Below are 27768 nucleotides of genomic sequence, written 5' to 3'. Positions count from 1 at the left end.
TAAAGTGGCTACTTATTGTCTCGAGCTTGATATTTCCCAATGGCGTCCACGTCCACACACACACACACACACACAAAGAAAAGATCTGAGTCTTAAAGGTCCAACGAGGCGTGAAAGTCCTTGTGTGATGCTTTTAATTGTGTCATTCACAATAGTGTCACGGTCCCTTAGATGGATGAAAGAGGCGCGGATCTTAAGAAGCCACTTGAGTTGACGTTTAACACCGTCTGTCTATTCTTAAAGTACACGATTTGTAGGGAAAAAAGACAAAGACAAAGAGAGGGAGAAAACAAAGAAAACGTAGGAGAGAGAGAAGGGTATGGCGAAACCACCAGAGTGGCATTATGTAATCAACAAAGCTGCGTTTAACTTTACTCGAGTCCCCGAGAAGTGGTACTACACGTGCATGCATAATGTTTATCTTGGATACATGTACTGTAGGTACCCTTCTCTCCTTTCATGATAAATTGTTTATACGTATCACATAACTATATCAATGCATGTTTACGTCGCAATTTGTCCAATCGGGGTTTTCCCTCTTTAAGGAGTGCTTGCTTTCCAAGAAAAAAAAAGACGGATGAAATTAATGATTATGAGCAAAACTGAATGCATTTAAGCAGCGGAATCGCGCTACATCAATAGCACTCCAAAATCTTCGAGTGATCCCGGAGGTCACTCCGAGTGAAAATGAACATTTTCACTCGAAATTCACTCCAATTTCACTCTAAATTGACTCCGTTTTAAATGTATCCACCCCTTCAGGTGTGAATGTTTTCATTTTTTTTTAATTTTTTTTTTAGAGAGAGAGAGTAGGCCTACTGTGCATTGGAATACGAATCTCTGCTGTGCAGCGATATTATGATCGCTATAAAAACGATCAGTTCGATGAGCAAAGCACGTGCTTGCCCTGCCAGCAGTGAGTGCGCCATGTGGTTCAAACATACCCATCTGGATGTGCCCAGCGTGTTTTTATCACAGAACTCTTGTGTGTAGAGTTCTGTCGATTTTACGTTATGGTCAATTCATGACGTGTGAGTGCTTCGACTTGACGCCTGTGAGATTGACAGGTGCCGTTTATGAAAATGAAAACTGTCAGTAGTGACTATCAATCCCAAAATCAGTTGCTATAATAATCAGACTAATTACTTAAATGTAGAGTTACATGTAGTTACATGTATTTCGAATGACAATGCGCACATCCCCTTTATCATCACACTTTTAATACGGCGGACAGAAGGCCGTTAAATTTCATTGCTCTCAATGATTCGATACAATCATAGTTTTTAAAAGGTCCAATTAAACAAATCGGATATGAAATCACGGTTACAGCTCGTTATTCCGAAGGTTCGTTAGTAAGGTTCTTTAGTCCGAAGGTTTGTTAATCCGAAAATGAAATAAGGTTCGTTATTCCGAAGGTTCGTTAATCCGAAAATGAAACAAAGCTCGACTTACTTCGAAGGTTCGTTACGGACCCTTGCCTATATCATTTCGGATCCTATATCATTTCGGATCAACGAACCTTCGAGATAACGAACCCTATTTCATTTTCGGATTAACGAACCTTCGGAATGACGAATCCTATTTCATTTTTGGATTAACGAACCTTCGGAATAACGCCGCAAATGTTCGAATCAACAAACCTTTTTTCGTTTTCGGATTAACGAACCTCTATGGTTTAGGGAATTTGTGTGTTTCGGATAAACGAACCTTCGGAATAACGAACCTTCGGAATAACGAACAGCACCCGAAATCACACCGTCTTTATCTTGTTAAGATATAAGACGAAAAAAAAGTCTTTATATGGCAGTGTCAAACATTCTTTTCGAGACGTTGTTGCCCCGATTTCGTTGCTGTTCCCACGGCCCTCAGTTCATGAACTTGCGATGTTTCTTTATTGCGTGTGTTTCTAGCTTGTATTTGGCACTCACGGAATGCGCGTACAGTATGGTAGGCTACATACTCGTGCTCTTGTTGTTGCTGAACATTTCCCCTTCACAGTGATTGTGTAGCATGATCGTTGAGTATGTTCAGATGGTGTTAGTGCGTTGATTAAAATGCTACCACATAGGTGCACGTGTGCTATACAACGATCTGAGGTCTTTACTCCGCGCTGCTTTCTTGTTTACAAACATTGAATCTTGGTGAACTTAATTCACTATCGTCCCCATGCTAACATGCAAAAGAAGAAAACGCTTTTGTTCTTGTTTATGTGTACCATGCAGTGAACAGAAGGTAGACCTGTAAACTGTGCCGCTAGGCCCTAGCTGTAGTTTGCACTTTGACGGATTGTCACTGCTCGTCTACTGTTCGAAGCGAAATAAAAATCAAACTAGAGATCTCGTGCTGTATACTATCTCGTACTGTGTACTATATACCATATTTAAAATGCAATTTGTGGTAGTACTTGTCAACGCTGTGTTTTTGGCTCAAACTTTTCTCTCTCAAACTTACTTGGTTACGCAGGGGCGGATCCAGGGAGGACCGCAACCGGCGCCCGCCCCCCCCCTTTTTTTGTTGAAACAAAAGAAATGTAAAAAAAAAAAAAAAAATGGGGGAGGGGTGCGTGCCGCGCCCCCCTTTAATTTTGTAAACGCGCCCCCACTTTACGGAATTCCTGGATCCGCCCCTGTTACGGGATATAACCTATCAGAATCTTCATGTAGTATTTCTTGTGATTTTGGTGCAAGCTGCATGGCAGTATTGATTTTGAGACACTTCTATGGTCCGACAGCACCTGATTCTCTTTATGTGACGATGTGCACGTGAAAAGCATTCAAACTTTCCCATGTTTTTGCTCTTGCATTAAAGGCGTATTAATTCACCACGTACATGAAACAAAACCCCCATAGTTCTGAAATGTGAGTTATAGGGATAGAAACAACCGCTGGAAAAAAAAAATGAATAAGTATGATCGAAAATACAGTACACAATGTGTACGGTTACAGTTCGCTATTCCGAAGGTTCGTTAATCCGAAAATATGAGGTTTGTAACTTGTTATTCCAAAGGTTCATTTATCAAAAAATGAAATAAGGTTCGTTATGCCGAAGGTTCGTTAATCCGAAAATGAAACAAAGGTCCTAATTCCGAAGGTTCTTTACAATCTATAAGAGAAATACTGATATCTCCTTATTCTAGGCTTTATTACAAAAAATTATGTAGGATGCTTTGCACAACGGACCTATTATGCATCACATGTGATATCTAAAACATCTTTTAAATCACTGCTCCCAAAGGTAAACATATGACCTTTGTGTATCTACTCGTTTGTGTGTATGTGTGTGCGTGTGTGTGGGGGCGGGGGAATAGTTTCCTTCTTCTTCTTCTTTTTTTTTTTTTGTTAAGAGTTTATCTTAGTTGATCTTGATACAGTGTACCTCTTTCGGTGCGCCCTTTCTCTTGTTATGTCACTTCATCTGTTTCTACATTTTGAAGCAAAGTAATTTGTTCAAGCATTGTGTATGTCCTCGTAACCGTAATGTGTCATTTTGCGGCGATGAGTTGGTTCTAGTAGGCCCTATTATCGCTGTGAGATGTAATATTTGTAATAACGTGTTGAGAATAACAGATTTTTGTTTCTGAACGAAAGGAAAATGACGGAATTATTCTTTTGATAACCAATGTGGATGACTACCTTCTATAAGTGATTTTGGTGTGAAAAGAGAGTTTGCTCAAAGAAACGCTTCTCATGAATGGTCAACGAAACAAAATACATCATACAATGCAACGTGACGCGCGTGCATTTAGCAAACGAAATGTCTAGACCTCCTTTAAGTTCAAGTAAAATGCAGAAAACACAGAATAAGAAAGCAGACAAACTAACAAATATATATGGAATTAATGACCGCAGACGTAACGTAGGAAAACCTGACACCTATGCTTGAAGAAATTCCCACAAAAGCAGAGCGCAAGATAAAAGAATACATGTGCGTAGTCCATACAGGTCGTGATGCGCTCGGTCGAAATGCGTATGTCGCAGTTTACGAAATTTTAGGCATGTCTACACATGTATATATAAATACTTGAATTCTACATACATTGTATAGTTTTATCTTTACAATAATATATAAAACAACCCCTTTCCGCATCCCTAGAAGTCATAAAAGAAAAAAAAAAAACGAAAATCGCCCTTAAAGTTCAGGTTATGTTCAAGCTCACAACCCGTTTCCCCCCCCCCCCATGATGCAACAGTCCTGCTTAGCGACGGCGTTAACGCTTCATCGCACACACATACATGGCGACAGCTTGGGTGTGTGAGAAAATTCATTCTTAAATGGATGCCCCCCATGGCACTCAGGATTATCACTGACCCTCCTATGCCTTTTGTCTATCCACCCTCCTGCTTTAATCCCCCTCCCTTCACCTGTTGGCCTCCTTGCCCATGACCTCCCACCCTCTCCTTTTGTTTTCTTTGTTCCGTGTCCCTAGCCTGTCCCTGACTGTTCGTGTTGTGTGAACTTCTTTATAATGTGATTGCTTTCCCTGCCTGATTATCATTTTGCCTCTGACGAAGATTCTGCTGGAATCAAAAGCTCAGGCCCCTTTAGAGTATAGACTCCATTTTACTCCTTTGGCACGCCACTGATATTCGATAAGCAGTTTTCAGCATTTTTGTGTTTGTTTTTGTTTTTGTTTTGTTTTGTTTTGTTTTCTTTTGTTTTTGCTACTGATAATTAGCCAATCACAAGACAGATATAATTCGATTCTAACCAATACCAAAATACGGTTGCCTGAATGTAAACTTTGGTGTGTTTGTGTGTGTGTCGGCTGCGGTGTAGTTTGAAACAACAGAAACAGAAAAAAGAAAGAGGCACGCAATGTGTGCTATATACGAAAAGCCTCATTTACCGAGAAAGTTGATCGCTTCCATTCTCCTCCTATGTTGTTGTCAATGGAAGCTAAAGAGAATGCTTTTAGCAAGTATACCAGTACCTAAAGAGGACCTGAGGAACCCGTTGTTTTGAATGCTGTGCTCGGTACGAATTCAAAACGCAGTCGAAGTTATCAGAATGCCATTATAACAGAACTGATAGCTCTATAGAAAACTTGTTTAGGTCAGTAAAGGTTGCCGTAATGCAATCTTTGTGGAATTGACTCATTACCTGAGCATTTTGAAAAACGTGTAGAGTACTTTCGTTTTGCATATAAATGTTAAGAAATAGTTTGAACTATGAAAATAAAAAGGTATGGTTACTTCAACGATGTTGAATAGTTCGATTAGCCGTGATGCATAAAGTGAATTCATGAATTCATCTGACTAATCCTTACCGATTGATGATCACTTCTATAAGCCAACAGTTAAGCTGAACTGCTTTGGAGTGATAAGACGCCAACTAACGAACAAAATGCCACATAATCGCGCGATTTTCAAACATTTTTGTGAGCGTCACCCGACCAATTTCAAGTGACGAATGTAACACTATTATATTACTGTATAATAGCAGACTGCTTTACAATTTGTAAATATTACGATCAACTGTTAATAAAAAAATGAATAAAACGATGAGGCAAAGTTTAAGAAATGAATAAATGCAGATGATCATGCTCAATATCTAAAGCAAGATCTCACAATCAGTCACACGGCGATGTATTATGCTTCATTTACATGTTATTTGATTTCTATAAGCTATACTTTCTTTAAAATTGAAGAACCCTTTCCTGTTCTTAATGAATTTGTTTTAGCCGGGTTTTCGTTAATGGTTTACTTACAAGGAAACGCTATAGATGACCTATACATACATGACACACTTCCGTACGTTGTTATAAGGATCTGTTCTTTTTTAATGAACTTGGACTTGGTCAGTGGGAAGATGAAAAAAAAAATAAGTGTACCACTTGATGTGTTATATGAAGTACGGGTAATTGCGAAAGGGTGTATTCCCGCCTTTTCTAGACAGGTAAACGATGAAAACTTGGTACATGTTGTATGCTATTGTAATTATTATAAAATCCTGTAGCCAGAACTGATTTTACGATCATCTTTAACCTTTCAGAAAGTTCCAGTTTTCAACTTAAATAGTAGCGATAGCTTGTAAGAGTAAATTAGCATCCCTCTGACTATTTTTGGTCAATATGCATACTCTTAACCCTATTCTAACTGGGGGGGGGGGGGGGTCAAATTGACCCCCCCCCCCCCCACGTTTCGCGCCACGATTCTGCAACGCGCAAAGATTTTTTCATTGAAGTCTTCCGCATATTTTGAGACCAAATTTGCGACGTCCGAGTACACCGTTCTGAAGTAACGTAATGTTATGCAAATGCATGTCAACCGGAAAACAGCTCAAATTCATGATATCGTGTGCAAATTGAATGCAAATTGTGTTTTTTGGTTAAATTGATATAAATTAGAGTATTTCATCTTTGAACCATTGAAATTAATCAATTCTAGTGTAGATAAGCCTGAAAAAGTGCCTGCAACAAATTTTGAAAAACAGCACAAAACAAAAGGTCGAAAAAACAATAAAATACATAAGAAATTAACAAAACAATAAAAAACAAAAGAAATTGATTTTGACTGTGCTTTATTTTTAAATGAAAATTGATTCATATGTCTTGAGGAATTTTGACACAAAAATTTAGCAATACTTCAGTGTTTTTTATGGAGTTATAGGTGAAAATATGATTTCATGCACAACTTTGCATAATTAATTTATTAAAAATAGAAAGGCAATATTTTTCTATTGTATGACCATCTAATCTTGTAGTTGACATCCAGCTCTATCTTCAGGAAAAATTTCGCAGCGATCGCGCGATCGGTGGCCGAGATCTGAAAGGGGGGGGGGGGGGGGGGGTCACCCCCAGTAAAAACTCCTCCCAGTTAGAATAGGGTTAAGCCAGCTGGACAGAGCGATCAATGGGCGCGATTATCACCACGCGTGGTTAACCTAAACAATGCTCGGCCGGCTTGTTCGGTTTCAGTGTTGTTTTTTGTTTCTATTCCCCCCTTTTAAAAACGAAGGTTCCTTAGTCCAGCCATTGTTTTCGCTTCCTGCTCAAGACATTGAACAGTTCAGCAAAGCTGAAGTTTAGATCACTAAACGGCGACATGAACTCATGATGATAATAGGACTTAGATCACAGCCGAAAGTGCGCTCCTTCATTACTCTAGAATGAGAAAGAATACCCTGTCTGTGTTCAAAGTTGGCTTGGGCGGGAAGCAGTTACCTTTATATACAAACATGAAGAATATTGTTTCATTGTCGGTGAGCTTCAACGATCTCGCTAAGTAGGGAGGACGCGTCAATCACTCATAAGTGAGTGCGTCAATCACCCGAGCAATATATTTCCAGTTTACCAGTTTAGAAGTTGGCACATAGTTATATCATATACACACACACACGGTATAATCATTATGTTTATACAGTACTGAGTATTATGCATATATAGAAACTTGATTTTTTTATGTTAATCGTTGATTCTCTATTATAGGGGTCCTATATATTGCAATCTTGTAACATCATTTCAATTTTCATAATTAATCTCGTCTCTATTATAACATGCAATATCGCCACTTTTTTATCTTTTGATCTGTAAGTGTTCGATGTATTCTTATATTCTATGTATGACGGCGATAGATGCATGTTCTCACTTGCTAATGTTTACAATGTTTGCTTGCTTATGAAGTTCTTGAAAGGAGTATAATGTCAGCAAGATGAAATAATAATTTGTCCGTGTATTGATAAAAATGAGGAATAGCGGACGATGAAAAAAAAAAGGTTTGAATCATGAATTGTCGGATGACGTCGACAGGTTGATGATATAAATATTAGCGTATCATGGGAAAGATTAAGTAATGATGAGCCCAATGATATCGCAGGGCTCCAAACTAATTTTCATTTTTTGACCACCAAAATCATTGATTTCTATTTTTTTTTTGTGGCCAAAAAAATCAAGAAAAACATAGGAAAAACTAAATCGGTCCTACTAAAAACAATTATTAAGCATTACTGACGTGACAGGTACCCATGTCTAAAATAAATGAATACAAAAGTAGATCATCTTATCACCATTATTCTGAATTCTAAGATTTAGCAAATAGGCTTATAGATAATTATAAAAGTTGATGCCTATTAGGTGGTCATAACTTACTTTTGGGATGAGAAAGTGGGAGCATTTCCAGATTGTTTGTTTTAGCATTGTAAAGAGCCGAAAGTTACCGCTATTCATTTCTGATTGTAAAAGCAATCATCCAACATTCACTATAGTATGTTAGAACCTTACGGAGCCGAATATTACCGTTAATCATTTTCAAATACACTGTATAAAAGCAAACAACCGACATTCATTTTAGCATCTTATGGAGCTGAATGTTACCCTTATTGATTTCCGAATGTGAAGCAAACATCCTCTATTTATTTAAGCATCATACTGAGCCTATTTATACCATTAATCATTTTCGAATGTGAAAGCAATTATCTGTTATTTATGTTAGCATTGTACCAGAGCTGCCAACCGTTCCGAAAAATTCGTATACGAAAAATCGAAGGGAATACGACAATATGAAAACGTCCTTAGAAAGTACGAATTCACAGTGGGGAAAAATAATGGGTAAAAATATAGCAAACGCACGTCGTATGTGCCATGTTATCTGTATTCAGCTGGGATATCGATGCAACGCGTACGCACCGTATGTGGAAAGCGCTGAATAGAAAAATGTGCGCACACGCATATCGCTGCTTGCGTACTGTGTACACCGAACAGAACTTCGCGCGCGTGACATCCCTGTCGCCTACGGACCCTGGATGTTTACATGGATTGCCGTGGTATCCCCATGTGTGGCCGGCCGGCTGGGGAGTGTCTACACACTGTAGCCAGCTGCCACTACAGTACCGCATGAGGCGGGGTGAAAGCGTCCCGTTGTTCAATGTCTGCTTCTTTTTCTCTTCTTTTCATCCTCTTGTCCCTTGCCTCCCAAGTACGAAATGATTTTTAGAGTGTTGTGTGTTTTTTTATAACGCTATTGCATCATTTTCTGCAAGGAAGTTGTAGAGGTGAGTTTCTGTTCGTGTATTGATGACTGATGTGCACTGCCCTCTGCAGTATATGTGCAGGTGAAAAGCGTTCGAACTTTCTTTCCCGAGTATCGTGGAAACTCGATTATTTCTAGGCCTATTAAAGGAGATCTCATATAACAGAATACTTATAACTAACTATTTTCCGGTCAAAATGAATCAATTTCCTTTGTTTTGTATCGTTTATTGACTTGATCCCATAGGATCTCGTCTTAATACCGAGTTTCATATGTGTGTTTATTTTCGCGTAGCTTTCGGTGCTGCGAAACTTTTGCTAGGGCCTAAGCTTACTACTAAACTTCGTTTTATTTCCGTCGTTTCTCACACCTCGTTTAGTACGATTTCTTCCATTTTATATCACTTTATCCGTTCCCTTTATACTTTGAAGTATTTAAACGTAATTCTCTTAGTGTCTCGCACTGTTATTTTCGTAACGGCGATTTCTCCGCTTCGCTGCAATCGAAGCGACGGAGTTTGATCCCAGCCGCTTCGATGTGCTATTTGTTGTCTTTTCTAAATGTTTGTGTTGTTGGGAGGTGTTGATACTTTGTATTTGTTATTGGGTTTCCTAGGTATTTATCTCGAGGGATTATACGTGTTTCTTAATGTTGATCATATATAGGAAAAGGCTAAAATGATCTTGAGTGATGTCTGATAGTGATGATAACTATGCTGGTGACTGGTGTAAAAAGACGGCTTCCTGTGAATGCTTAGCGTACGTGACGTTTGTTTTATTTCCCTTTCCCTCTAGTCTTCTTTCCCCCTTACTCTTCTTTCCCCTCTCAAGAATGATTTTAAAAAAAGAAATTACGTACACCTCACAACAAAACGAACCATGTGCTATAGCAACTTTCGTAAAGTTTAATCTAAATGTTCAATATCAGCAAAGAATAAGGCGAAAACACGAATGACAACAAATAAAAGCGAAGAGATTGTGTATGCAGTCTCTTCGGCTCGAAGAAACTTGACACCCCACCCCTCTCCCTTGTGGAAATTTCCACAAAAGCAGGTGCCACACCCAGGTGCGTGCCAGACGAAAGAATGCGCGCATTGGAATAAACAGCGTGTAAATATCCTGGAAATATGGAAGAACCAGCTCATTAGTTGAATTAAAGGAATAATTCCAAAGATATCATGATTCTATGTCTATAGCCTTTCTTTTGGCGCATAGTAGGGAACATCGAACAGTCGATTATAGTGTACTTGATCGAATATCTAATGTTCCCTGAACAATAAAAAAAGGATAGATTATTCAGTCAATTAAAAATGCAATCACAGAAATACATGAAAGGTCTCGTATGCCCAGACAAATTCACTACGAGTAGGTCCAATGAGATGCAGTCATCACCTGGTTGGACAGCAAAATACAACGTGTAATGACAATTAATTTCAGTTCACGCGCATCAAAACTGCTTATTACTTTTCAAAGTTTTGGCTATCAACATTCGTTCGTGGGTGTATTTTGTTTGTTTGTTTGTTTGTTTGTTTGATGTGTTTTTCCCTCGTGAAAGACGTAATGATTTCTTCATATCGAACGTAAACTGCATGTTTACCGTAAACAAGCCATTCAGCTCAGCTCAGCTATGGCGCATTCGATCCATCGAACTTGCAGTAACCTCTTATAGGCAGGAGCACATGGCGCATTCATTTAAACTTGAAAATGAAGCCACGTGTTTGCACCACATCGGCGCTTCCACACACAGCGCGGCATTTTGCGATCATCGTTATAGCAGACTTTCCGATTCCAGTCAGGGGAAAAGGAATCGGAATACTTCGAAAAATACTGATGTTTAAAATCCAATAAAATGAAAAAAGCCTGAAAACAACGCATGATTATGTTTTGATAGTACATAATTGGAAACACAGAACAGAGTTTTGCATCCGCTCACACAGAAGCTCTCTTGAGAAGATCAAGCATTCCCCGTCCCCTGCTAGAAAGTGGAAGCTTCCATAATCAGCCCAGAAAGTTTTTGAAGGTACAAACTTGCACTTGTACACATTCATTGCGAGAAAGCAATCAAACAACGCTGAACATTGCGTAGTTTAGAATCTTTATCGAGCTGGTGACCAGCTGGATGCTTCGGCATGTGTCATAACGTTATGTTTATGTTTAGAGCCTGTAGGCCTCATAGCAAAAAGAGGGAGATTGAAAAAAAAAAAAACTAATTCTGGTGGAAAATACGAATTTTGGAGCTGCTGAGTATTAATTTGTGCTTCCAAAGGTTGGCAGCTCTGTCGTACGGAGCAGAATTCAACAGTTAGTCATTTGCAAATATAAAAGCAAACATCCGATATTAAAAATCATCGTACGGAGCCGAATGTTACTGCTGTACACTTGCGAAAGTGAAATGAGTCATCTGACAATTATTTTATCATATCGTACGGGGCCGAATGTTACTGTTTTTCAGTTTTTGAACGTCAAGGCAGACATCAGACAGTTGTTGTTTTTTAACCATCAAACGCAGCCGAATCATTTTGAAATTTAATAGCAAATATCCGACATTTATTTCAGCATCGTACGGAGCAGAATGTAACTGCTATTCACTTATTTTATCATCGTATATACGGAGTTATTTTTTGTTATTCATTTCTGAACGTCACAGCAAACATGCGTTATTGATTTTAGCATCTTCCGGAGCTGAATGTTATTGCAATTTACTCTTGAACATAAAAGCAATCATCAGACATTTATGTTATCATCGTATATACAGAGTTGAATATAATTGTATTCATTTCCAAACCATCGAACGCAGCTGAATGTTACTGTTATTCATTTCGAAATTTAAAAGCAAACATACGACAGTTATTTTAGCATCTTATGGAGCAGAATATTACTGCTATTCACTTCCGAACGTAAAAACAATCATCTGACATTTACTTTAGCATCTTCCGGAGCCGAATGCTATTGCAATTTACTTTCGAAAGCAAAAGCAATCATCGGTCATTTATTTTATTATCGTACGGACTTGAATATTATTGTTATTCATTTCCGTACGTTAAAGGGCTCATTTGACATCTACCTTAGCATCTTCGGGAGCTGAATGTTACGGCTCTTTACTTCCGAACGTAAAAGCAAATAAAAGACATATTGTATATTTTATCATCGTATATACGGAGTTGAATACTATTGTTATTCATTTCCGAACATCAAAGCAATCATTCAACATTAATTTTACCATCGAACGCAGCTGAATGTTACTGTTATTCATTTAGAAATTTAAAAGCAAACATCCAACAGTTATTTTAGCATCGTATGGAGCAGAATATTACTGCTATTCACTTGCGAGCGTAAAAGCAATCATCTGACATTTATTATAGCATCTTTCGGAGCCGAATGCTATTGCTATTTACTTTCGAAGGTAAAAGCAATCATCCGTCATTTAGTTATTATCGTACGGACTTGAATATTATTGTTATTCATTTCCGAACGTCCAAGGGATCATTCGACATTTACTTTAGCATCTTTGGGAGCTGAATGTTATTGCTATTTACTTCCGAACGTAAAAGCAAACATCAGACATACATTGTATATTTTATCATCGTATATACGGAGTTGGATATTATTGTAATTCATTTCCGAACATCAAAGCAATCATTCAACATTAATCTTACCATCGAACGCTGCTGAATGTTAATGTTATTCATTTCGAAATTTAAAAGCAAACATCCAACCATTATTTTAGCATCGTATGGAGCAGAATATTACTGCTATTCACTTGCGAGCGTAAAAGCAATCATCTGACATCTATTTTAGCATCTTCCGGAGCCGAGTGTTATTGCTATTTACTTTCGAAAGAAAACAAACATCCGTCTTTTATTTTATCATCGTACGGAGTTGAATATTTTTTGTTATTCATTTCCAAACGTCAAAGGGATCATTCGACATCTACTTAAGCATCTTCCGGAGCTGAATGTTATTGCTATTCATGGGCGTCACCAGGGGGGGTGCGTTGGGTGCGAACGCACCCCCCTTCAGATCCTTAAAAAAAAAAAAAAAAAAAAAAAAAAATCAGTCTGCGAGCGACCTCAACGCCGGACGCTAAATAATTACTCTTTTCTATTTTTTTTTTCATATTTTGCACCAGGGACACACACACACACACACACACACAAAATCAATTCGCACCCCTGGTTCTGGCAGCACTGATTTTATACATATCTATTAGTATTCTACAGTGTTTACTATTTATCGACCGTACTGTACATCCCTACGATACCGAGCACTTATACACGTTTGCATGTACGTGTGCTACTTACAAGTACATAGTAGGGTCTATGTACATTACTTCTGACCAATCAATATTGCCAGCCCAAGAGCGAGCCTTAGCCTCATTAAAAAAAGATGAAAAAAAAATGGAGGGGCAAGCATATTACTTTGCCCACCCCCCCCCCCCCCTCCATAATTCCAGAGACGAGAAGATTTTCTTATCTTTTTTTTGGACCGAAAAACAAAAAGTTACCCCCATAAAATATTGGAGGGGCAAGCGTATTTTAATTTTGCCCCCCCCCATAATTAATAATTCCCGAAATGAGAAATTTTCTTGCTTGTGAAATAAAACAAAAATGTTGCCCCCATAAAAATATTGGAAGGCAAGCGCACCATTTGCCCCACCCCACATGATCATAATTCCCGCGATGAAAAGATTGTCTTGCTTTTTTGTTAGAATTCAAGAAATCTGTCCAATTATTTCACCCAAAAGCAGTGGCGTAACTACGGGGGGGGGGGGGGGGGGTGCGCCCCCTCATAATCCGCTGGTAAAAAAAAAAGACTTACCGAAATAGTAATTCAAGTGTTAGTAAACTGCTTTTGAATGAAAGGGTGATCAAGAAATAAGATATTTTTCTATGATTTCTTTTAACTATAATTAGATAGGTATATAGTGTGAAACATTGTTCAAAAAGTCCGGACCCGACAAAAGATTGTGATTCAGCGTGATTCCTGGTTGGCATTCTGCATATAAGCAGGATGTGCGCAGTGTACTCAGTACATCCGAACGAAGAGTCGCTACAATGTTGCGCAATGTGATGTAGAATGTACAGCACCTTTGTACCTTACGCTTCGTTATATCAAAGCTAGATCATTGCTTTTGCAGTGTTGCTTTACATACTAGTCTATGTAAAAATGTCTTGCATTGCCAATAAAAAGACTTGACCTGGGCTAATTCCTAACTTTTCCATGTACATATAATACACACACAAACAAACACGCACAATTAGTTTAGGGGATGCTCTAAAGTGCAGATTTTGGACATCCTTTCCCCGCTTGGTCACTTCGACGCCACCTCGCTGGTCGATCATACCTCCCCCAGTCATGAACATAAACCCACACCCTTGACTACCAGTGGCGGATCCAGGGGGAGGGGCGCACCGGGCGCACCGGGCGTCCGCCCCCCCCCCCCCCTTTAATTTCCAAAGCGAAAAAAAAAGATAATAATATAGCTTCACACGGCAGTTTTTGGACAGTAAAATGTCAACATTTTCAAGCTCGCTCGCTCCTCTCGCTCGTATTTAGTCGTAATGCCATTCTCCTGAAGTTGCTGCCAGTAATTGCCGGCAGTTGCGCCTGGTGCGCCCCCCCCCCCCCTTAATTTCCAAAGCGAAAAATTATAGCGACAAACGACAATTTGGGGACTGTAAATGTCAAAATTTTCAAGCTCGCTCGCTCCGTTCGCTCGCATTTAATCTTTATGCCATTCTTCTGATGTTGCTAGATACCAGTAATTGCCTGCAGTTGCGCCCGGTGCGCCCCCTTAATTTCCAAAGCGAAAAAATATGGCTAAGAACGGCAGTTTTTGGACTGTAAAATGTAAAATTTTCAAGCTCGCTCTCTTCGCTCGCTCGCATTTAATCGTTATGCAATTCACCTGATGTTGCTGCCAGTAATTGCCAGCAGTTCCGCCCGGTACCCTTCCCCCTTAATTTCCAAAGCGAAAAAATATGGCTAAGAAAAGAACGGCAGTTTTTGGACTGTAAAATGTAAAATTTTCAAGCTCGTTCGTTCTGCTCGCTCGAATGTAATCATTATGCTCTCCTGATATTGCTGCCAGTATTTGCCAGCAGTTGCGCCCGATGAGCCCCCTTAAATATAGAAATATACCTACAAACGGCAGTTTGTTTTTTACTGTAAAATGTCAAATTTTCAAGCTCGCTCGCTCGCATTTAATTGTTACCCAATTCTCCTGATTTTGCTGCCAGTAATTGCCGGCAGTTGCGCCCGGTGAACCCCCCCCCCCCACCTCCTTTATTTCCAAAGCGAAAAAATATGCCTCCAAATGGCAGTTTTGGGACTGTACAATGTCAAAATTTCCAAGCTCGCTCTCTTCGCTCGCTCGCATTTAATTGTTATGCCATTCACCAGATGTTGCTGCCAGTAATTGCCAGCAGTTGCGCCTGGTGCGCCCCTTAATTTCCAAAGCAAAAAAAATACGGCTACAAACGGCAGTTTTGGGACTGTAAAATGTCAAAATTTTTAAGCTCGCTCGCTCGCTCGCTCGCTCGGTCGCATTTAGTTGTTATGCAATTCTCCTGATGTTGCTGCCAGTAATTACCGGCAGTTGCGCCCGTTGCGCCCCCATCACCCCTCCTTTATTTCCAAAGCGAAAAAATATGGCTCCAAATGGCAGTTTTGGGACTGTAAAATGTAAAAATTTCCAAGCTCGCTCTCTTTGCTCGCTCGCATTTAATCATTATGTCATTCACCTGATATTGCTGCCAGTAATTGCCAGCAGTTGCGCTCGGTGCGACCCCCCTTAATTTACAAAGCAAAAAATTATGGCTACAAACGGCAGTTTTTGGACTGTAAAATGTCAAAATTTTCAAGCTCGCTCGCTCGCTCGCTCGTATGTAGTCGTTATGCAATTCTCCTGATGTTGCTGCCAGTAATTACTGGCAGTTGCGCCCGTTGCGCCCCATCCCTCCTTTATTTCCAAAGCGAAAAAATATGGCTCCAAAATGGCAGTTTTGGGACTGTAAAATGTCAAAATTTCCAAGCTCGCTCTCTTTGCTCGCTCGCATTTGATTATCATGCCATTCACCTGATATTGCTGCCAGTAATTGCCAGCAGTTGCGCTCGGTGCGGCCCCCTTAATTTACAAAGCAAAAAAAATATGGCTACAAACGGCAGTTTTTTGGACTGTAAAATGTCAAAATTTCCAAGCTCGCTCTCTTTGCTCGCTCGCATTTAATTATTATGCCATTCACCTGATATTGCTGCCAGTAATTGCCAGCAGTTGCGCTCGGTGCGCCCCCCTTAATTTACAAAGCAAAAAAAAAATATGGCTACAAACGGCAGTTTTTTTGGACTGTAAAATGTCAAAATTTCCAAGCTCGCTCGCTCCGCTCGCTCGTATGTAGTCGTTATGCCATTCCCCTGATATCACTGCCAGTAATTTGTCGTTTCACACCGTCATTCCATAATCCATTTATAAGGGATGCAACCCTCTCCGGCACTTCCACCCCGCCCCCCCCCCCCCCCCGATGAAATCCTAGCTACCGGCGCGCCGTTGCCCTTTCCCCGCTTGGTTTCCCTCAAAAAACAGTAAAAGTCTAGGGATTGAGAGCTTCCTATATTCCAAATGTCTGTCCAAAAAAATCTCGTAAACATTTAGTGTCAAAACGCACCCCCCTTGAAAAAAAGCTGGTGACGCCCCTGCTATTTACTTTCAAACGTAAGAGCAAACATCCGACATTTATCTTATCATCGTACGGAGTTGAATATTATCATTATTCACTTCCGAATGCCAAAGCAAACATTCGGTATTTATTCTAGTATCATACGGAGTCAAATGTTACCGTGATTCATTTCCAAGATCTAAAGCAAAAATGCGACATTTATTTTTGCATCTTATGGAGCCGATTGTTACCGCTGATCATTACCAAAAGTAAAGGCAAAAATCCGACTTTTGTGTGGCCCGCAAAATTTCAGCAGTGAAATTTGGGTGGCGCAGGTCGTTAAAAGTCGTGAATAGCAGACGCGGTGTCGGATCCATGAGGCTAGATGATCGTAACCGATGCCGATATGTTCTAATAATTATTGATACTTGAGTGATGAACGCATGTGCACAACTTCCGCAGGTGTACTTCTTTAGAAAGAAACGAACAATCAAGGCAGTGGACATCAGAGTGTGATCAAATCGAAAATCGAAAATCGGAATTTGATGAAAACGGGGAAAGCTGGAACTCCATGAAATGTATTTTGATTGAGCGGTCAAAATAGAACTTGGTTAGATATAACGGGAATGTGCCCTTGAATACCCTCGTCCACCCTCGTCCACCCTCGTCCAACACACGGCTATCGAGACGCAAATTCCCTAGGATGGATTTCCCGTGCGGGCGGATGGACTCGTCCACTGAACGCGTATACCCGCGGGTACCCGCGGGGATACGCGTGAGTGGCCTCGTCCAAATCTCGGAAAAGCGTGACGTTTCCCGCGGTCGGCACTGTAGTAGCAGAAGTAGTAGTAGTGGTAGTAGTAGTAGTAGTAATAGTAGTAGTAGTAGTAGTAGTAGTAGTAGTAGTAGTAGTAGTAGTAATAGTAGTAGTAGTAGTAGTAGTAGTAGTAGTAGTAGTAGTAGTAGTAGTAGTGGTAGTAGTAGTAGTAGTAGTAGTAGTAGTAGTAGTAGTAGTAGTAGTAGTAGTAGAAGATCCTGATTTTTGTTTTCTGCTGCGGGTGTCCCAGGTTCTGGGGTAGGCAGCAGGTGGCTAGAATGTCTAACACCTACTCTCCATGCAACTCTTTTTAGTGTATCAGTGCGGGTCAGGTTGCATACTTACACATTGGTCTTGATACTAACTTCAGATCAAGTCGTGTTCCTTTGCCTCCTACGTCCTCTGGAACTGGGAATCGGCATACTCACTACTGTGCTATTCCAAGACCTCCTCCTCCTTGTTCTCCTTTTTCACCTACATCTCTTTCCATTTGTCTTCTTCTCCTCCCCCTGCCTGATACCCTTTCCTGTTCCTTCTCCTCCTTCTTTTCCTCCTCCTCCTCCTCTTCCTCCTTCTCCTTCTTTATCTTCTTCTTCCCCTGCCTGTTACCACTTTCATGTTGCTTGCTATCCTCCTCCTTCTTCTCCTCTTCCTCCTCTCCCTTCTCCTTCTCCTCCTCCTCCTCCCACCTGCTATCTTCCTCCTGTTACTTGTCATCCTCTTCCTTTTCCTTCTTCTCATCTTCCTTCCTCAATGTCTTATTCCTGTTGCTCTTAATCTTTCTCCTCCTTCTCTCCATCTTCTCTTCCTCTTCCTCACTTCGTCTTCCTTCTCATCTGTATCCTCCTCAGCTACCTCTTGCCTCCTCCTTCTTGTCCACATCCTGGTCTTACTCCTACTCATCATCCTCTTACTTTCGTCCTCTTCTTTTGTATTTTTCTCCTCCCCCCTGACAGGGAGATCATGCGGGAGATCCAGCGGCTGCGGCAGGAGCACGACGAGGCGGTGAAGTCGTCACACTCCCAGCGGAACCCGACCCTCCTGGCGGAGCTGCGACTGCTGAGACAGCGCAAGGACGAGCTGGAGCTCAGAATGGCAGCCCTGCAGGAGAGTCGGCGGGAGCTGATGGTGCAGCTGGAGGGACTCATGAAACTCTTGAAGGTCAGTAGTCTCCTGAAGAAGTTCAGTGGTCTAGCTCTTAAAGGGGAAATCCAGTCCAAACACATGTATGTATAAGTTAGTCTGATAATGAAGAGTCAAATCTTACGAGGAAGTTAATGGCATTTGGAAATTTTGCTAATTTCTGCAAAACAGTTCTTGTGCAGGGAATATGAAAATGCAAATGAGTGAGCTAGCCATGTCATAACCTCACAATTTTCCATTGATCATGTACAAAAAATTATGAAAATTCAATTTTTCTGTCATTGAAGTCTGAAACATGATGTTATTCCTGGATGAATAAACTTCAGAATAGTGACTGATCAATTTAACAATATATACCAGGATTTAAGCCTCAGGCATAATTGCGTTTGAATGAAAAACTGAAAATTGCAAATTTTATGGACAAACTATATGGCAGGTTGTGAGGTGTGGGGATGACATGCTCACTTTGCCATTTGCACAATCATATTTGAATTTTCAAATTCAAAATGTCATACACATGTAACTTCCTTATTTTTCACCTGCTTGATCAAAATTCTACTGTTGAATTCGTAATATTTTACTCCTTTTTATCAGACTGACTTATATTTGGACTGAATTTCCCCTTTAAGCCTTTTGGTGCCCAGGCACTATTCTTAAAGGACAAGTCCACCTTCATGTACATGTGGATTGAGTGAATGCAACAATATTAGTAGAACACATCAGTGAAAGTTTGAGGAAAATCCGACAATCAATTCAAAAGTTATGAATTTTTTAAGTATCTGCGCAATTACTGCTGGATGAGAAGATTACTACAGTGTGTGATGTCACATGCGTACAACGATATAATAAAAATAAAAGGAGAATTTCACAAAATTTTACTTTTTGAATAAAGTGCACATTTCTTGGACTTGTTACTGATGTATGTTAAGGATAATATTATTCCCCTTGCCTTCTGAAAGAGAAAAGTCGAGTGTTCTTTTGTTATGCGAGAAAAGTGAAAATAAGGTGGATTTTCTTTATACTTTCTTTATACCGTTGTACTCATGTGACATCACAAGCTATAGTAGTCTTCTCATCCAGCCATGACTAAGCATAAACTTTAAAAATTCATAACTTTTGAACGGATTGTCGGATCTTCCTCAAACTCTCACTGATGTGTTCTACTAATATTGCTGCATTCACTCAACCCACATGTCTATGAAGGTGAACTTGTCCTTTAACTTGCCTAGCTTTTGCATCAGCTTAAAACCCACAAAAAGTCACAGATTTTGGATTCTTTGCAGTGGAGCAAAATATGGCATTTGAATTGACCAACTCAAATTTTTGAGTATGTCTTTTTCCTGGCAAAGTAATCTTTTCTGTACCTACTGTCAAACTTTGATGGTTTTAAACAAAGCTGAAATCAGTGTATTAGCAGTTTTTCTTTTCTTTTTTTTTTCTGGATTGGGCTTGTAGAGTTGTTTGAAAGGTGCAGGACTTGGTGGCATGGACACATTAGCTTTCAAGCACCAGCTTTTATCTGTGTAATGGTAGTTAGTATACAGCATAGGTACTTTGTAATCTGAATCAGAACCGTGATTGGTGAAAGATGATAGTTGTCCGTGTGGCGCGTAGAGAGGTTATTTACACAATTTACTTTGAGACTTACCCTTGATTGGTACGTCAGGAAAGTTGCATCAATCTTGCATTTATCTTGAAGCTTTATGCAGGTGCCCAGCTTCCTTGGGCACATATTTTTTTGTTATTATACCCCCGCCAAACGAAGTTTGAAGGGGGTATATAGGAATCAGCGGACGGTCGGGCGGTCGGGCGGTCGGGCGGTCGGTCGGGCGGTCGGTCCGTTGCAAATCTTGCGTCGCGAACTACTTCCTCAGTTTTCAACCGATTCCCATAAAACTTGGCACAGATGTGTGCCTTGGGTTGTAGATGTGCAAGACGTATTTTTTGACAGTACCCAAAAGTATGTTGCCATGGTAACGGCATAGTATGGGCAAAAATGGGTACAAATCTTGCGTCGCGAACTCCTCCCACAGTTTTTGATCAATTTTTATGAAATTAGGTACAGATGTTCATCTGAATATGTTAATGTGCAAGACACATATTTCCGCAGTGGCAAAAAGTGCGTTGCCATGGTAACAGCATGTTATTAGTAAAATATAGGGCAAAATGCTTCATGGCAAAACTGCTTCATCATTGTTCTTCAATTCTCATGGAATTCATATTGAATGTTTGTCTTAGGATATAGGTCAGCATGACACATTTCTTGACAGTGACAAAAAGTATGTTGCCATGGTAACAGCTCACATATTATGAGCCAAAATGATGGAAAATTTTGTGTTGCAAACTACTTCCTCAGTTTTTGCTCAATTTCCATGAAACTTGGTACAGATGTGTGCCTTTGGTTGTAGATGTGCAAGACGCATTTTTCGACAGTAACGGCATATTAATGGCGGAAGATCAAGGAAAGATCTTGCGGATTTAACTACTTCCTCAGTTTTTTGACCAAAGCTTATGAAATGTTGTTTTGACCAAAGCTTATGAAATGTTGTTTGGCGGGGGTATAACCAGTCGCTGTAGCGACATTTCTAGTTGTTATTATTTTCTTTTGTAAGGTTCCTTTATGGTAGTTTAATTTGATGGTCTTGTGGCAGAATGATATTTCATGGGATTATTTCAGTGATAATTTAAGTAGCATCATTAGCGGCAGTCAGGCTACACAAAATATGTAATAGCTTGTAAAATAATGCGCATAAAGAACACAAAATGGATCAAATCACATGACAAACTTCTCAAAGTTTCAGCCATACATGACTGCACTGCCCTGCCCAAAACTATGTATAATTTTGCAAGAAGTGAGAAGTTTCCATACGCATGCAGGCAGTTTCTCGGGAAGTTTCGCTGGTAGCTTCTCGAGAAGATTGTAGTCAGACTGCCCAAACTACCGGAGTAGAATACCATGAAGAGAAGCTACATGCACACGTATGCATACTTTTGCATAGTGTGACCACAGCTTTTGTCAATTTTGTGTCATGTTTGTTCTTATGAAACTTGTATTGTGCTTAGAAGACCAAATAGAGCACCGTAGCGTTTCACTGAGAAATGCTGTATCGCAACACTTTAATTCTTTTAATTTGTTGTCATGACGTAAGCAGAACCATGGCTCACCCCGCAACAGTCCCAACCACAGCCCAAAGCCCAACCAGCCTCACACCCCAGGCTCCACAACGCAACCCTCCAGGGCTGTCAGCAGCAATGACACAGTGAGGAACGGAGAGCAGACAAGCACGACGACTGGCTCGCGGAGTCTACGGAATGACCTCTTGGTGGCAGCAGACTCAGTGACAAATGCCATGTCATCGCTTGTCAGAGAGCTGAACTCTGGTATGGGCATCTTTTTTTAAAGATTCCTTTCCAACAGGATTTTTCTTCCAAAACTAATTGCTTTCAGAAAAATGAATAAATTATGTGGCTTTCCTTATCCCTTCACTTCTATTGGAAAATCTTAATGTATTTTTATCATCAGAACATTGCCATCTACATGAAACTACTATTGCCTCATGTATGGCAACAAGTTGGAAGTGCATCAATAAACCCTTGAAAAGGAATGGAGGTTACTTGTTTTAGGCCTGGAAGCTTATGCTGTAGTTCAAGCATGCTTTTCTTTTTTATGCCTTCGCCACGAAGTGGTGCCGGAGGCATTATGTTTTCGGGTTATCCGTCCGTCCGTACGTCCGTCCGTCCGTACGTCCGTCCGTCCGTACGTCCGTCCGTCCGTACGTCCGTCCGTCCGTACGTCCGTCCGTGCTAACGAGAGTATGCTTGTGTGGAGACGTCCGTACGTCCGTATGTCTGTCCGTCCGTCCGCTTTCGTTTACGCGATAACTTGAGTAATATTTATTGGAATTTTACCAAACTTGGTCCAAGTATGAAGTATGATGGGGCAATTATTTGATAAGATTTTGGATGAAATTGGCTAAAGGTCAAAGGTCAAAGGTCAAGGTAAAATTCAAAAATTTATCTGTTTACCTGATAACTCAAAACTGGATGAAGCAGCTTTCACCAAACTTGGTCCAAGGATGATGTATGATGGGACAATTAGTTGAGTAGATTTTAGTGACATTGGCAAGAGGTCAAAGGTCAAGGTCAAATGCTACAAATGTTGCAATTTCCCCCGTATCTATGCAATGCCCAAAGGTATTTTCTTGAAATTTGGTGTGAACATGTACTACTGCGTTAAGATTCTCCAGAGAGAGTTTCATGTCATAAGGTCAAAGGTCAAAAGGTCAAAGGTTAGGTGAAAATGTTGCAATATCACTTTTCTCGCAAATGGTTCAATGTATCTTCGTGGAACTAGGTACACACGCATGTACTGACTGGCAGGGATTATCTAGGGAATTTAGGGGTCATGGGTCAATAGTCAGGGGTCAAATGTGAAGGTCAACTCCTCAAAATTTTACTATTTCCCTCATATACTAGGATATGCAATGCTTGCATTATTAGTTTCAAAACTTAATACATGCATTACCTAATGGAGATTCTCTGGGAAATTTCCAGCCAGAAGGTCACAGGCCAGGTTTCAATGCCCCCCCCCCCCCCAAAAAAAAAAAAAAAAAAAAAAAAAATAATAATAATAATAATAGTAATGAAATAAAAAAAAAATAAATAAATGAATAAATAAAATAAAATAAAATAAAAAATAAAGAAAAATAAAAATAAAAATAAATAAATAAAAAAATGAAAAAATAAAAAATATATTTTGTACTGTCATTACACTCTTTCTTCATACCTTGGAAATTAATCAATGCATAAACTTATAAAAAGATCTGTCAGAATTCAAGTAAAAATTCTCAATTCCCCAAATATGTGTGCCTGCACTCTTAGAAGATTATAGCAAACCCAGTTCAAGACATTTCTGACAAACCTGTCATTTCAATATTTTGCCAGTTATGTGAAACTGTCATGGGTCACACATTGTGAAGACATTGTACTATACGCCTATTGGGAGAATCATGCATTATGGCGGAGGCATCAGTCGCCATAGGACATTTCTAGTCTTTTCTTTTTTTCCTTTTTTTTGGGGGGGGGGGGGTCCAAGCTAGCTATTCATTTGAATCTAAGCATAAAATTTAGTGAAAGCAATTGTTGTTGTTGTTGTTGTCATTCCCATCATTTTATTATTTTTTTTCTATACAGATTTTTATGCCCTTTTCATCTGCCTGGGATGCACAAGCTTTAAATAAACATGGAAACCTTCAAAAGGCTGATAAATCCTTCATAACTCTTTCTGTGGAGTTTTAAGGTCCGTAGTGGTGTGCACATCATGTAGGGATAGTCAATGTGAGTCAGTGTACCCTTTAAATCAAAATCCTTGCTAACAATAATGTGTCTAAGTGTTTGACTTTCCATGTTCTACTCCATTTAATGAGAAACGTCCAATTTTGATGAGTAATAATCAATTTTGAGGCCGAAAACGTCTCCTTGTACAATATGACCTTAACTGCTTAGAAATCCTACCTTACAACATTTTTGTGAGTTTTGCAATGAAAAGGTCCCAAATGATGAATGACACTGCATATGAAGTTAATTCTAATCATGTCTTAACACTCTACCACATAATCATTGTCAAGATTTATTTGCTCTCGCAACCCCATCACAGAAGATGACCAAAATGATGATGATGAAGAGGAAGGGAACAATTTGAACACAAGTAATGGTGAGTTGGTCAAGTTGCACTACTATAATTGGCTGACTTGGGCCCTGTTTCATAAAGCTGTTCATTAAGTTATGTACGACTTTACGAATGACTTAAATATTGCAAGCCAAGTGGGTTTTCTAATCATTGTTAATTTCAATAGCTAAAATTGAAATTTGCAGATAATAATGATTATTTTTACATGTTAGCACACAATTTTTTTTGTTTGATTGAAAGTGTATTTTTGCCCCAGTGTAGATGAAATATTGACATACAGTCATACTTTGTTATAGAATAAGGAGAAAAAAAAAAGATGGGCACACATATTGGCACTTCATATTCCAGTTGCTTGTAAAGTCATGCGTAACTTTATGAACAGCTTTATGAAACCGGGCCCTGTTCTGGTTGAGGCACATCTGTGATTTTGACGCTGAAATGAAGAAGTGATGCCTCCTTTTTTTTATCTCTTCAAAACCCTTTGAAGACTATACCGTGGTATTCTCAAGACATGAAGAAGTATGATGAACCATTCATTAAATCTTGCTGCTGTTTTGATGCCTCCGACTAGGAATAAATAAATATTGATGGGTGTATGAGTTAGCGTGTAACTATCGAATTGATTCGTTGAATGTTACTTGAGATCAAGTAGAAGACTAGACTCACCTACTATTTCATTGACAAATTGATGGCCTGGGCAGACGCCAGAATCGTTCTGAATAGGTTGAGGTAGACGACTTATTAAACAGGAAATAAGAAAACAGCACTACTTTGTACAAGTATGAATGTCTGACATGTCATTTAACCACACAGCTATTTCATGTTATAATACTGTACACTATTGAATAGGGAGCACTGATGTATTTCCAGTGTTTTTCCAGAAACATGTCATGTTAACTTGTAGTTCCCTAGTTGGCTTCATTACTCCATTTCTTACATTTAACTTTCTTTTTTTTTTCGCTTTTTTGATGAAGACTTAATATTTCTCTGTAGGATTTTGTAGATGTACATGTTTACTTTACAGCTGTTTTGCTTGTATCTATAAGAGGATTTTCTTGCATGTGTGTGATTTCTCCCTCACTCCTGCCTGTTGAATAGATGGTGCCGTGCTGGTGGTAGAAGGCAAGAATGCCTCGGGAGAGCCCATTCTCATCCGGGGGAAGAAGCCCAGCAGGAATAGAGGGATGTCAGACCAGGACTTCATCGCAGAGCTGACGGCGAGGAAAGACGGACGGGTGCGACTTGCCCACGACATGTGAGTGTGACTCTTGATCAAAGCACTTTTTTGAGTCTGTAACTTTTTATGCGCCACCTTCGCACGCCTGACTCAGTCGATGGCGTGCCAACTTTGCATATTCTGCTCAAATGCACAAACCCGCCCAAACCGATTCATAAATCTCCAAATGCAACAGTACAATAAAAGCGTTCCTGGCGATTCTGTTCCTCTCACAAAATAGCTTGCATTGTATGTGGTGATTGGCTAGCAAGCAGTGTTTCCTACTGGATTTGCGTGTCAATTCTAATTTTTTTTTCACTATGTTGTGTGCAAAAGTTTTGCCTTTACAATAATGTAGCTCCTCGTACTGGGCATTTCAACGAAAGATAATCATAGAGTTGTCATACAGTTTGCATCCTGATTAGCAAATATTAGACTCGCTGTATAACTGGCGTACATAGTATCAAACACTGAATAATTACTATTTATTGACATCAACATAGGGCAATTTTTCAATAAGTTGCATTAAAAATCAACTTGACTCGAGAATCATTGATTTGTACCAAAGACATGTCAATGAAGGAATGAATACCTATATTGAGAGATAAAAGTTATTTGTGAAGCAAGAGATAGATACATAAATTCCGTGTATGAATGCAGCTGTACTTCTGTCTTTTTCGTTGCAGATACGGGCACACAGATGAAGGGGAATCTTACGGAAGGACAGACGACGAGAGTTACGTGGCAACGACAGATGACGCTGACTCGTACGTCAGGACAGACGATGAAGCATTGATGAGGACGGACGACGAGTTCCAGCGGTCGGTGACAGACGATGAGTTACGGGACTCGACAAGGGTAAGACTTTTAGCTGATTTACAACTTTTGCTTCTCTCTTTGTGTGTGTGTGTGTGTGTGTGTGTGTGTGTGTGTGTGTATGTGTGATTGGATGAAAAAGATATTCAGAGTTTCCAACTGTATCTTTTTTTTGTATTTTGTACTGTTTTTTTTTAAAGAAATACTGCAGATTTCAGGAGAAGTACTGTTTTTCTCAAATTGTATTACTTCACATGTCTATTGCAGAAAAGGTATTGTTTTTCCACATAAAAGAATATGTCTTTTCGGTCCTTAGAACATTGCACTGCTATTTAAAAGGTTGGAATCCGTGGATATCATTTATGAGCATATCAACAAAACACAATTCTGAGAGGTACCACGGAGAATAGATGTAGGTTTTCATGCAATGCATGCACTGGAAAAATTAAAGGAACATTTCTTTTTTTTGTCTATTATCTCACAAGATGTTCGACTATTGTTTTGAATCGTTAGTTTCTGACCATGAAATGCTGTGAAAATATCATGTGTGGAGCATTTATTTATATATCTTTTTATTTATTTATTTTTTTTTGGGGGGGGGGGGCAAATAATGGATAAACATTAACAAACAAATAAAAGTAGAAAGTATACTGCAAAACATGACATATTCACGGCACAAAATTTTTGCGAATTGGAGCTGATGGCCTTTTTCGTGGCATGAAATTATCGTAAATTATCGTAAATGCATATAGTGTAGACAAGAATTTTCACGTAGATTTTAATTTTGTGAATCTTGGCGCTCGCAAAATTTGTAAAATTAAAATGCATGTGAACATTTCTCGTTTTACAGGTCTCCATAACATACTCTCCAGCAGTGATTTTATGTCGTTTTCTTCCAGCTAGATGTAAACAGGGGACCCCCAGAGAATGACGGCCTCATCCGAACAACCACGGATGATGAGGGAAACAGACGAACCGACGACGAGGGGAACCATGGCAAACGACACGACGACCACGTCCGCAGGTGGATCAACCGCTGATTTGGAGCGAAAGAACGCCAGAAACATTGAGAGAGGTTTTTTTTCTTCCTTTTTCTTTTTCTGCGGACAAGGACGGAAAAGAAAAGTGCTGCTTGTGTTGTCCTGCCTGCGGATGGAACGGAATGATCAAGGAGCTCTGTCAACTCAAAAGAAGGGGAAAATAGCTGTGGATTGATTGTTGGCAATGCTTCTAAATCAACATGCTATTCGTGGCTTTGTGGAGTAAAGGAGGGTGTATACAGACTTTGGATTAGGTCCGTGATACCTCCGTCTTCTGAAACTTTGAGCTCGTCTGTGTCAAAACTTACGTAGGTGTTTCTTATTTATATTTTTATTTTTTTTTTGAGGGGGGATGTGAGCTGTGAAGAGACAGTGATCTTCCTAGAGTAGAATTGTGACAGCATGGATCTATACGTGTAGATAATAT

At 39.6% G+C, this 27768-nt stretch overlaps 1 pseudogene; it reads left to right on the top strand.

Moving 5' to 3' along the window:
- LOC139727496 (dystrobrevin beta-like) overlaps positions 1 to 27566 on the top strand; it is a 111497-nt pseudogene extending 83931 nt beyond the window's left edge.
- Positions 27567 to 27768: the final 202 nt, after the last annotated feature.

The sequence above is a fragment of the Diadema antillarum genome, unplaced genomic scaffold (genome assembly GCF_040938485.1).
Source record: "Diadema antillarum isolate AM-2024a unplaced genomic scaffold, OU_Dant_1.0 seq00000133_RagTag, whole genome shotgun sequence".
NCBI lineage: Eukaryota > Metazoa > Echinodermata > Echinoidea > Diadematoida > Diadematidae > Diadema > Diadema antillarum.
The sequence above is the reverse complement of the archived record's forward strand: the minus strand, read 5'-3'. Positions and strand labels throughout refer to the sequence as shown.